The sequence below is a fragment of the Lynx rufus genome, unplaced genomic scaffold (genome assembly GCF_022079265.1).
Source record: "Lynx rufus isolate CCGP_SWC_20201006 ecotype Redwood Valley unplaced genomic scaffold, mLynRuf1.p SCAF_13, whole genome shotgun sequence".
NCBI lineage: Eukaryota > Metazoa > Chordata > Mammalia > Carnivora > Felidae > Lynx > Lynx rufus.
The window spans coordinates 47,618,788-47,629,211 of NW_025814827.1; the positions used below are offsets into that span (position 1 = coordinate 47,618,788).

Genomic DNA, 10,424 nt, shown 5'->3' on the forward strand with positions numbered 1-10,424 from the left:
GGTTGTCTGCCCCCATGAATACCTGCTTTCTACTTTTTGATGGGCAATGAAGAGGTCACATGACTACGAAAAATACGGAAATACTTAATGTCTCTGCACTTTCAAAGCTTCCCTTCCTCATGATGTATAGTGTTGTCTAATCACTATGTTATACACCTGAAACTAATATAACATTGTGTGTCAACCATACTTCAATTAAAAAAAAAATTAAGCTTCACTCCCTCTTCCTGATCTAGCCATGACTGACCAGGTTATAGCAATGCTCCAAAAATAGTTACATATCTCTTTACCAAACTGTAATACTGAAGGGGTTCAGAACAAGTCTCCCTAGAATGTGCCACTTTGGTATGTGGACTATTTTTGATAGCTGAAGACAATCAAGGCCCAAAAGACTTAGGAAGAGCTTTTCCTCCCCCTTAAGTCCCTAAAAGAATTTAGATAGAGGACCTGGTCCAGGAAGAGAACTATCTCCAGAGAATAATACAGAGAGTATGGGCTAGGTATGGTAAACTGGGGTGGGGGGTGGTGATGGGGAGGCTCAGCCAGGCCTGTTTGTCCCATTGTCCCTGCATAGCACGACAAACGTTCCTTTACCAAATACGTGCTCTGCTCATCTTCCTGTGAATTGCCTTCCTTCTCTTTGAGGCCCCAGAACCCTACCATTTTTTCATTAGCTCAGCATGGCACATAAGCCTCAATTGCCTGTCTTTGAACCTCTCATGTCTAATGTGAGGCTCCTGTAAGTAGGAAGTTAAATTTTTCTCCTGTTAGTCCATCTTATGTCAATTTAAATGAATAGATCAACTAAAGAACCTAGAAGGGCAAAGGGAAACTATTTCCTCCCCCTCTAATCCCATACATGAGGCTGGAGGTTCCCAAAAGCAGAGCAGCAGGGGAAGTGCAGGATCTGATGGAGCCCGGGGACAATACATAGAATGCGGCAGGCCATTTCAGTGGCCTTTACCTACCTCCCATCAGAAACTTTGGACATGTTTTTTTAATATAAACATACATGGGATGGCATCACCAGTGTCAGCAGAAACAGAAGGTATGCTATATAGAAATTAAATTCATTGACAAACTTTAACTGAGCAATTCAACAAGTATGTACTGACTGTATATCACATGCTAGGGAAGACCTGGAAATGGGATTTGAGCTAAGACAAGAAGAGAAGATACGATTGGTAAGAAGTCAGCCTTTCTGAGCTCTCGGAAAAGAAGCTTCCAGGGAGAGGAAACCACTAGCAGGAACAGCAAAGGCCTTAAGGCAAAAGTGAACTTGGTGGGTCTGGGAACTTTAAAGGACAACGTGCTTGGCCCGTATTAAGTGAGAGAGGATTCGCCTAAATGACAGGAGAGGTAGATAGGGCCCCTATCAAGCAGAAACATATGAACCGTGACCAAGAATGTGGATGATAAGCTGAGTGCAATGAAAGCTGTTGGAGTATTTTAAGGTAAATCACAGTGATGTTATTTACAAAACAGGAAAATTAACCCCATTTTAATAAATAATTTGAGGGTAAAAGAGAGTGTCTTAGATGAGAATTGGAAAACATGCCAAACAGGTAACAACTTGAAATACAAAATTAGGAATCACGGCATGTTAGGGAAACCCTATTTCGAGCAGGTGATGGTGTCCAAGAGGCTGAGAGAAGCCATTGAAAGGGGTTCCAGGTTTAGAACTAAAACCACATGCTCAGCTCAAAGTCCAGGCACTTTACTGGAGTGGTAAATGACCAATCACAAGTAGATAAAGGACTAGATGGGTTTCAAGAGAGAAGAGCAGGGTTCACGGTACTAAATACAATATTAATCCTCCCTCCAGAAAGACGTGATCAAATTCTTCCTGCACTTGCCATTTCCGACCACCAGAATTCTTCATCTGTAAAGAATCCTAACAACAAACAAACAGACAGACAGACAAACAAACATTTGGCTATTCCAGAATAATTCTCAGGGTCATCCTCACCTGTCACCCGCGAAGAGCCCATGTTTTGAGAAAGTCAAAGAAGTTTTGGAGCACCAAGGTGACAGAAGAACTTCGATTTCCACAAGGGTAGATTTGAGACCAGATGCGCCAGGTGCAAGGCCACCTTTCCAAGACGATATGATAGGACAGCCCCCAGAACCGTGAGGAACAGAACACTGTAAGACAGAAAAGGTACTCACACACGAAGATCAAACTGGCTGAGATACCAGAACAGTGCATGGAGACAAAAAAACACATGAGGTGGATAAAAAGAGAATCAGAAGCAGGAGAGGGTCAGGCTATTAAAAACGGGACAACCACAGAGACACTAAAGGTGAGAGGAGAGAACAAAATGGGAGGAAGAAAAGAGGGAGAGACTAGAAGAAGAAAGAAAGATGTACATCCTTTCAATGACAGAAGAGCCAACACACCTCTCTCGGTTCTGTTGCTCTCGAATTCTGCTTTAGAAGAAACACCTCCCAAGGACAATGCCCGTTTCTGCAGACTGAGTTAAAAGGCTGCGGCCACACAGATTCAAAAGGGTCTGGCCGTGAAACCACAACAGGCTGAAAGGAAAGGAGTGGTTAGTGTTCACGTAGATTTTGCTCTTTTAAGAAACAGTAATCAGTCTGTGTATGTAATTTGGAGAGTAATGTAAATTTGGATAGGGTTTGTTTATAATTGGGTACTAATGTGGGAGTATTATGCTAATGAAAGAGTCAAGAGGGAGGCAGAGGCTGCTCTTTAATGGATAGTTTGTAATAGTAGTAATTGTAAGATGCAGCAATTTTGCCTAACAATTAGGCCATTGGTTGGTTTGTGAAGGCCTATTACACTTTTCTATGGCATCTTTTTAATCATGGTGCACCGTGGTGAACTGGCTCAGGTTTTAGTTGGGGGATGGATGCACAGAGTAGCTATTTCTTTCCATGGGTAGGATGTCTCAGGAAACAGGTGCCCTAGGTGATGCCAATGTCACCACACAGCACAGTAACAGTAAAGGGTAATTGCCTCTGTAAATGAGAGGCAGTGGGGAGACGGTAACCCTGGGGGCTGCATTACTAAGGCAGCTTCTGTGTGCATGGGGGTCACTGTTTCTTGCTCTGTGCTTTGCCCTTGGCCAGGAGTGTGGAGGCTTGATCTTGAGGAAAATTGAATGAGACGAAAGTTGGAATTCAGTAAAGGTAGGCAGTGCGGTGTAATGGAAAAAGGCTCAGAATCAGAGTTACAAATGCTGTTCTGGAATACCAGCTCTGCTTCCAACTAGCTGGTACCTGATGTGAATAATTGAAACTCTCTGAGTTTCACAATTAACAATAACATATATCGCCGAATTTTATGAAATTAAATAAATTAATGCGTAAAGTGTTCCGTTTCAGTGCCCAGCTCAGAGGACCAAGCTGTTATTTTTCACTAGCACAGTGTGGAAGAACATTTGAGATGTTTTCATTTTCAAATCTAGACACATACATATAAATCTAAAGAACATGAAGTGGAACAACAAGTTGCCAATGGCCGTATAAAGCATGATAGAATGTACATGGAGATCTAAAAATACAAGCCTGCTTCTACACATTAGTAAAGCATTAGAAAAAAATTACAGAGAATGGTAAATCCCAAATTAGAACAGTGGTTGCTTCTACAGGAGGATGAAAGGAAGAGTGGGAGGAAATGTCTGGAACATAAGTATACAGGATGGGGTAGGGCTCGCTCCAACCATCATTGACACATTTTACTTCTTCAGCTGAGTCGTGGGTATATGGATATACATTATTCTACCTCTTCATAGGTCCGGTAAGTTTTACGTTAATTTATTTAATCGTTCGCTGCTATAGCTTCTATGTTAGAGGAAACAAAGTCACAAAAAACACATAGGAAAACTATCACTGAGCATTAATAGTTGGCCAAGATAGTAATTTACAGATATTTTTGTGTACATGATCTCAAAGGACCCACACACATCAACACATTTAAGCAAATGAGTGTGGTAGAAAAATGCAGCTTTAACTTAGACATGGGCTCAAAACTTTGCTCTGGTGAGTCACTCCATGTGATCTTAGTCAATATCCTTGGCCCCAGTGATTTAGTTTCTGAACCTATAAAACCAGAATAACAATGCTTACTTCATTGGGATATTGTGATGATTAAGTATAACAGCACATAAACCTAGCATATAAAAGGCTCTCAACTAATGTAAGTTCACCTAATACCTACCCTACAGAAACCCACAGGGATACTGTGAAAGTCTGCAGTGTGAATTGTGAATCTGAATTTCTAGTTGTTCAAATACGATTCAGTGAAGCAGTTATAGTATTTTTGAACATCACCAGAGCAGAGGTCCCATGCTGCCTACCCAAAAACCTGAAGGGGGAGCTGGATGTGGGGATTGGGAATGAATTGGAAGACTATCACTAACATTTAGGAAGAATTAAGTTGACTATTTGTTTATGTGACACCTATGCCCTATCGCCAACAGAGGCAGGAATAGAGATGTACTGCATCTAATTAAATACGATGGATCAAATGAAGTCACATAAAAAGCCACATCAACTCTAATTCTGGAACACAAAATTCATTTCCTTTTCTCCGAGAAACCTTCCTACCTCAACAGGATGCTAGCACCAGAGACTTTAACAAGCTAGAGAACTAAGCGTCCTTCTCCTAAAGCCCAGTCATATTTGTAATGCCTTTTTCTCAGTCTCTTCCCTCCTTACCTTTCTCTTTCCCAACCCCCTCCCAGCTTGTAAGAGTCCACCTGGTTTTAGTTCTGCATGAGAAGTACATCAGATAAGGAATCATATGAACTTGAAATACTACAACAATTATTAGACAATCTCTATGCTAATGAAAGTATAACCTATGAAAAAAAGCAAAAGAAAAGTAAAGATAAAACCATGAGTCATAAACCAGTTCATTAAAATAGGTGACCTTTAACTATGCCTCACTGGCATTTTCTCCTCACAAAATATGACCACTTATATAAGACACCATGAAATTACATACCTGTTAGTTTTGCTCTTTGCAAATAGAGTTGCTCACACTGGAAATTAGAATAATGTTTTGTATCCAAGCACATACTTTTAAAGGAACCTAAAAGTATGTTTGAAATTGGAGTCGAGGTATGACACTAGACAAAGAGAATTTGCACACACACACACACGCACACAGACGCTTGCGTGCGTTTTTGTCTAAACTTCCTTCGTGAAGAGTTAAAGGAAACTGATACGTTGAAATGTCCCTTTGACTTATATATCAAACAATAATGTAAGAAGCTACATCCTGACACTATTTGTAACAACACTGGTAAAGTCCCTTTAATAATGTACTACTATTTGATTTCTTTTTTCCTGGTCATCTTTTTGCCTTAGCCTCTTCTGCAAACTTTATTACTAAAGTATAGTTGACACACAATATTAGCATTAGTTTCAGGTGTACAACATGGTTATTCAACGAGTCTAGACATTATGCTGTGCTCATCACAAGTGTAGCTACCATCTGTCATTACAGAACACTATCACAATACCATTGACTTATATCCTACGATGTACCTTTTATTCTTGTGACTTACTCCTTCCACAACTCGAAGCCTGTACCTCCCACTCCCCTTTCTTCATTTTTGTCCATTCCCCTAACCCCTTCCCCTCTGGCAACCACCAGTTTGTTCTCTGTACAAATCTACTACTATTTTTAAAAAAGCGAAAATTTTAAGATCAAAACGTTAAATATTATAGCAGTATTGATAAGGGTATAGAGAAACAGGCATTCTCAAATGTTACTAGGAGGTGCACTCTCTTCGGAAAGCAATTTGACAGTAATTATATGTATCACATTTTAATCACACATACCCATTGATACAGCACATCCACTTTTAGGAATGTAGTCTACAAATGTACTCACTCATCCAAAGGGGATTAGTGAAGCAATATTTCAGTAACAAAAGAATAGACGCAACCTATTGATCAATTAATAGGGGACTGGTCAAATACATTAATACAGCTGTAACATGAAATACATTTCTGCCATTAAAAAGAATGAAATAGACCTCAAATGTACTGTATCGAAAGATCACCAAGATAAATGTTTAAGTGAGAGAAGCAAGATTAAGAAACAATTTATATAGATATGCACACACACACACACACACACACACACACAATTATATATAGAATATTTCTCAAAAAGAAAAAGAAATAACTACAAATAGATTTTGACTCTGGGAAGGCTGATTAGAACCAGAAGAGGGAACTATACTAACTCTTCATTGTATACTTTTTTATATTATTTCATTTTTTATCATATCATGTATTATTTTTTCCCAATTAAAAATACTACTGTTGGTGTTGGGAAAGGAAATGTATATATAATATTATTTGCCTGCCTGAGTTTGAAACAAAATAATAACAAGACAAATAGAAAACTTAGATTTAGGATTATGGACAAACTGTCTTGAGGTCACTCTACTTCTGCAATAGACATACTAAACTATTCAATCACAGACTACCATGGACAGTCATAGGTCTACCTTGCAGAAGCCTGACAACAGAGAAGCCTATACTCTACAGATAGGATGTTTGAAATAGACAAAGATCCCAATAGGGACTGAGCCAGATGGGGTTAGTTCTTTATCCTACATGCTTATTTGAGAAGTCACTCTTCCCACCTACCTGCAGTAAGTTTTCTCCCAATGGAGTTCCCATTAATTACTGATGGAAATGCAACACGGTATAGCCACTTTGGACGATAGTACGGCAGCTTCTTACAAAATAAAAACAACAACAACAAAAACACATTTATTATATAATCCAGCAATCACACTCCTATATATTTACCCAAACAAATGGAAATAAATGAAAACTTGGGTTCAAAAATCAGGGCATGGTGTTTACAGCAACTTTACTTATAATTGCTCAAACTCAGAAGCAACCAAGATGTCCTTCAGTAGAGGAGTGGATAAATAAACTGTGGTGTATTCAGACAATGGACTATTATTCAGCACTAAAAATAAATGGGCTACCAAAAGACATGGAGGAAAACGTTAACACATATTACTAAGTGAAAGAAGCCAATGTGAAAAGGTAACATACTGTAAGATTCCAACTGTATGACATGCTCAAACAGGCAAAAATAAGGAGACAGTAAAAAGATTAATGGTTGCCCGGTGTCAGGAGGGAGTAAGGGGTGAATAGGCAGAGCACAGAGGATTTTTATGGAAAGGAGATTATTCTGCCTGACATTACAATAGTAGATACATATCATTAAACATTTGTGCAAACCTACAGATTATACAACACCAAGAATGAGCCCTACTGTAAACTATGGATGTTAGGTGATAATTATATGTCGGTGAAAGTTCATCACTTGCTTTAAATGTACAATTTTGTTGGAGGATGTTGATGGTGGGAAGACTGTGCATGTGTGGGAACAGGGGTATATGAAAATTCTCTGTACTTTCATTTGGGCTGTGAACCTAAAACTACTCTGAAAATAAAGCTTATTAGCAATAATAGGGGGAAAAAACAACGTTTTCTCCATTAATTATCTGTCTAGCTATAGATACTATTTCACAGATAAAATGAGAACAGTAAATTTTTGCCTATTGATATTTATGACTATTTTATTTTTTAAGTCTAGCACAAAGACAAGTTTCTCAATAACCATTGAATCACCAGCCTAAAAAGAACCATTTATGGTAATTCAGTAAAGAAGGTACAGGGGCATCAGGGTGGCTCAGTTGGTTAAGCATCCTACTCTTCATTTTGGCTCAGGCCATGATCCCAGGGTTGTGATATCGAGCCCCACATCAGGCTCTATGCGTGGAGTCTAAGAGTCTCTCTCCCCTTCTCCCTCTGCCCCTCCCCCACTCATTTGTGTGTGTGCATGCTCTCTCTCTTTCAAAAAAAAAAGTACAAAGAGAACATGGCAAGAGAATACTATAGTTATGTACCATCATTATACTGTCATGTCACTGCTTCAACCTCAATATTGTCTGATAATTGAAAACCTTCAGCATTGAAATCATTCTAGATTATTCGTTTCTTCCTTCTGGTGGTTCAATATGAAGCCTTCTTAAATGCCATCAACTTTCAAGTAATAGGAAAAAATTGTAGTTATGAAAGCAAAAACCATTCCTCTCAACTTGGGTTAATTTTTTAACAAGATGAACATTTAATAAAATGTCACATCACAATAGAAGTGATATAGAGTATAGAAACCCAATGCTGTTGGGCTTTGTTTTGGTGACAGATTGTGTAGGAGAGCATTACCATTTAGATCTTTGCAAGATATTGGTGTAACCTAACACTAACAAATAAACATTGGTGCTTATTACGGTTATTGTTATTTCAAGGTTTCCTGACCTTGAAACAGCAGAGAATACTACTGACTTGGAAACATGACTGCTTATGACTCACCACACTGGGAACCAGAAGGATTTACAAGGTTAGGATGACAGGCATGTCATGTATTTGCATCATGCTTGAAATGTTAGTAGCATATCACACACATGGCCGGCATATTCATTTCACAATATTCATCTCAGTTCTTCCTGTCAAGCATGGGAAGTATAGGCAATATGACTCTCAGATATAGCTGGTAAAAGGGCTTTCCTTTCCAACTCCTCTGCTCAGGGACCATGAATCCATGCTTCCAGAATCCATGACTCTAAAACTTTCAGTGATTCACTGTTATAGCTCAACATACTTTTCCTTCTCCATTTATTGAAACCAGTGGCCATGTTGAAGAGTGAATATAAGCAGGGGTCCCATTGGTCCCCTGCCCTATGTGGTCACATTTCAAGGGTTCATATCTTAAGATTATTTATTATCTCCTAAATCTCTTACTCTTACACATCAGTTAAGAGGAATATATTATATTTTTTTATAAGATAGCTCTTAAATTCTTCAGCTTAGCTAGTTTGGGTAATATGACTTCAGAGGGATCCAAGAAAACAGGGTACAGGTCAGGTAAATTTTCTATTTGGGGAAAGGGAGCATTCTGGAATATAAAATACAGTCCTATAGTATATCTTCAGTCTCATTGATAGCAATAAAAAAGAAGGTGTTGTCTTTTCCTTATCTTAGATTAAGGAAAACAAAGAAATGGTGCCACTCTTCCTCAGTGCTACCTGTAGAAGTGACAGCCATCTCCTACTTGGCATCACGGCCACCCTCAGACCTCTGGTGAAGCCCAAGATTATGAAAAAGGGAACCAAGAAGGGGCACCTGTGTGGCTCAGACAGTTGAGCATCCAACTTTGACTCAGGTCATGATTTCAAGTTCATGAGTTTGAGCCCCACATCAGGCTCTGTGCTGTCAGCACAGAGCCCGCTTCAGATCCTCTGTCCCCCCACCTCTACCCCTCTCCTGCTGGCACTATCTCTCTCAAAAATAAATAAACATTAAACAAAAAGGAACCAGGAAGTTTATCTAGAACCAATCGGACCGATATGTCAAAATTAAGTGCAACTGGAAAAATCCAAGGGTATTGACAATAAGGTGTGCAGAAGATTCAGGGGCCAGATCTTGATGCCCCACATCGGTTATGGGAGCAACAAGAAAGCAAAGCACATGCTGCCCAGTGGCTTCCAGAAGTTCCTAGTCCACAACATCAAGGGGCTGGAAGTGCTGCTGATGTGCAACAAATCTTACTGTGCAGAAATTGCTTATGTCTCCCCCAAGAACTGCAAAGCCACTGTGGAAAGAGCAGCGCAGCTGGCCATCAGAGTCACTGATCCCAATGCCAGGCTGTGTAGTACAGAAAATGAATAGACAGCTTATGTGCATGTCATATTTGTGTTAATAAAACCATAAAACTACCATCTGGCATTTCAAAAAAAGAAAGAAATAGTGCTAAAAATGGGTGAAGAAAGTGAAAAAATTTTTCCTTCTTTTATAATTTTGCTATTTTTTCCAAGGGCTACTCAATACAATGTCAGTGCAAGAATTCTTCAGTTATTTATTTTCCTTTTTTTTTTTTAATGTTTATTTATTTATTTTGAGAGAGTGAGAGAACGAGAAAGCACATGAGCATGGGACGGGCAGAGAGAGAGAGAATCCCAAGCAGGCTCTGCACTGTCAGCACTGAGCCCAACATAGGGCTCAAACTCACGTGCTGTGAAATCATGACCTGAGGTAAAACCAAGAGTTAGACACTCAACCAACTGAGCCACCCAGGCGCCCCAAAGAATCTTATGTTTTAAATATGTCACATCACTCAGTGAAAGACTGGGCATGTAACAGTTATCTGATAAATATTATTTGCCTTGCAACCTGATCAAACTCATTTCTCTTGTCATAGAGAGGAGTCCTAGAAAGCATGCAACAGTCACACGGAAGAAACACAGGGATAGGTGAGGGAGAGAAAACCTGCTTATATTCTTAATTAGTACCACGAGTAACTTGCTTATATGTTATGCTCTTACATATTTATTACAGCAAATTGAACAATTGTAAAACAA

The 10,424-nt window shown here is 39.2% G+C and overlaps 1 pseudogene; it reads left to right on the forward strand.

The window, feature by feature from the left end:
* The first annotated feature begins 1,145 nt into the window (after positions 1-1,145).
* LOC124508302 (60S ribosomal protein L32-like) lies at positions 1,146-9,785 on the forward strand (annotated as a pseudogene).
* The last annotated feature ends 639 nt before the right edge of the window (positions 9,786-10,424 follow it).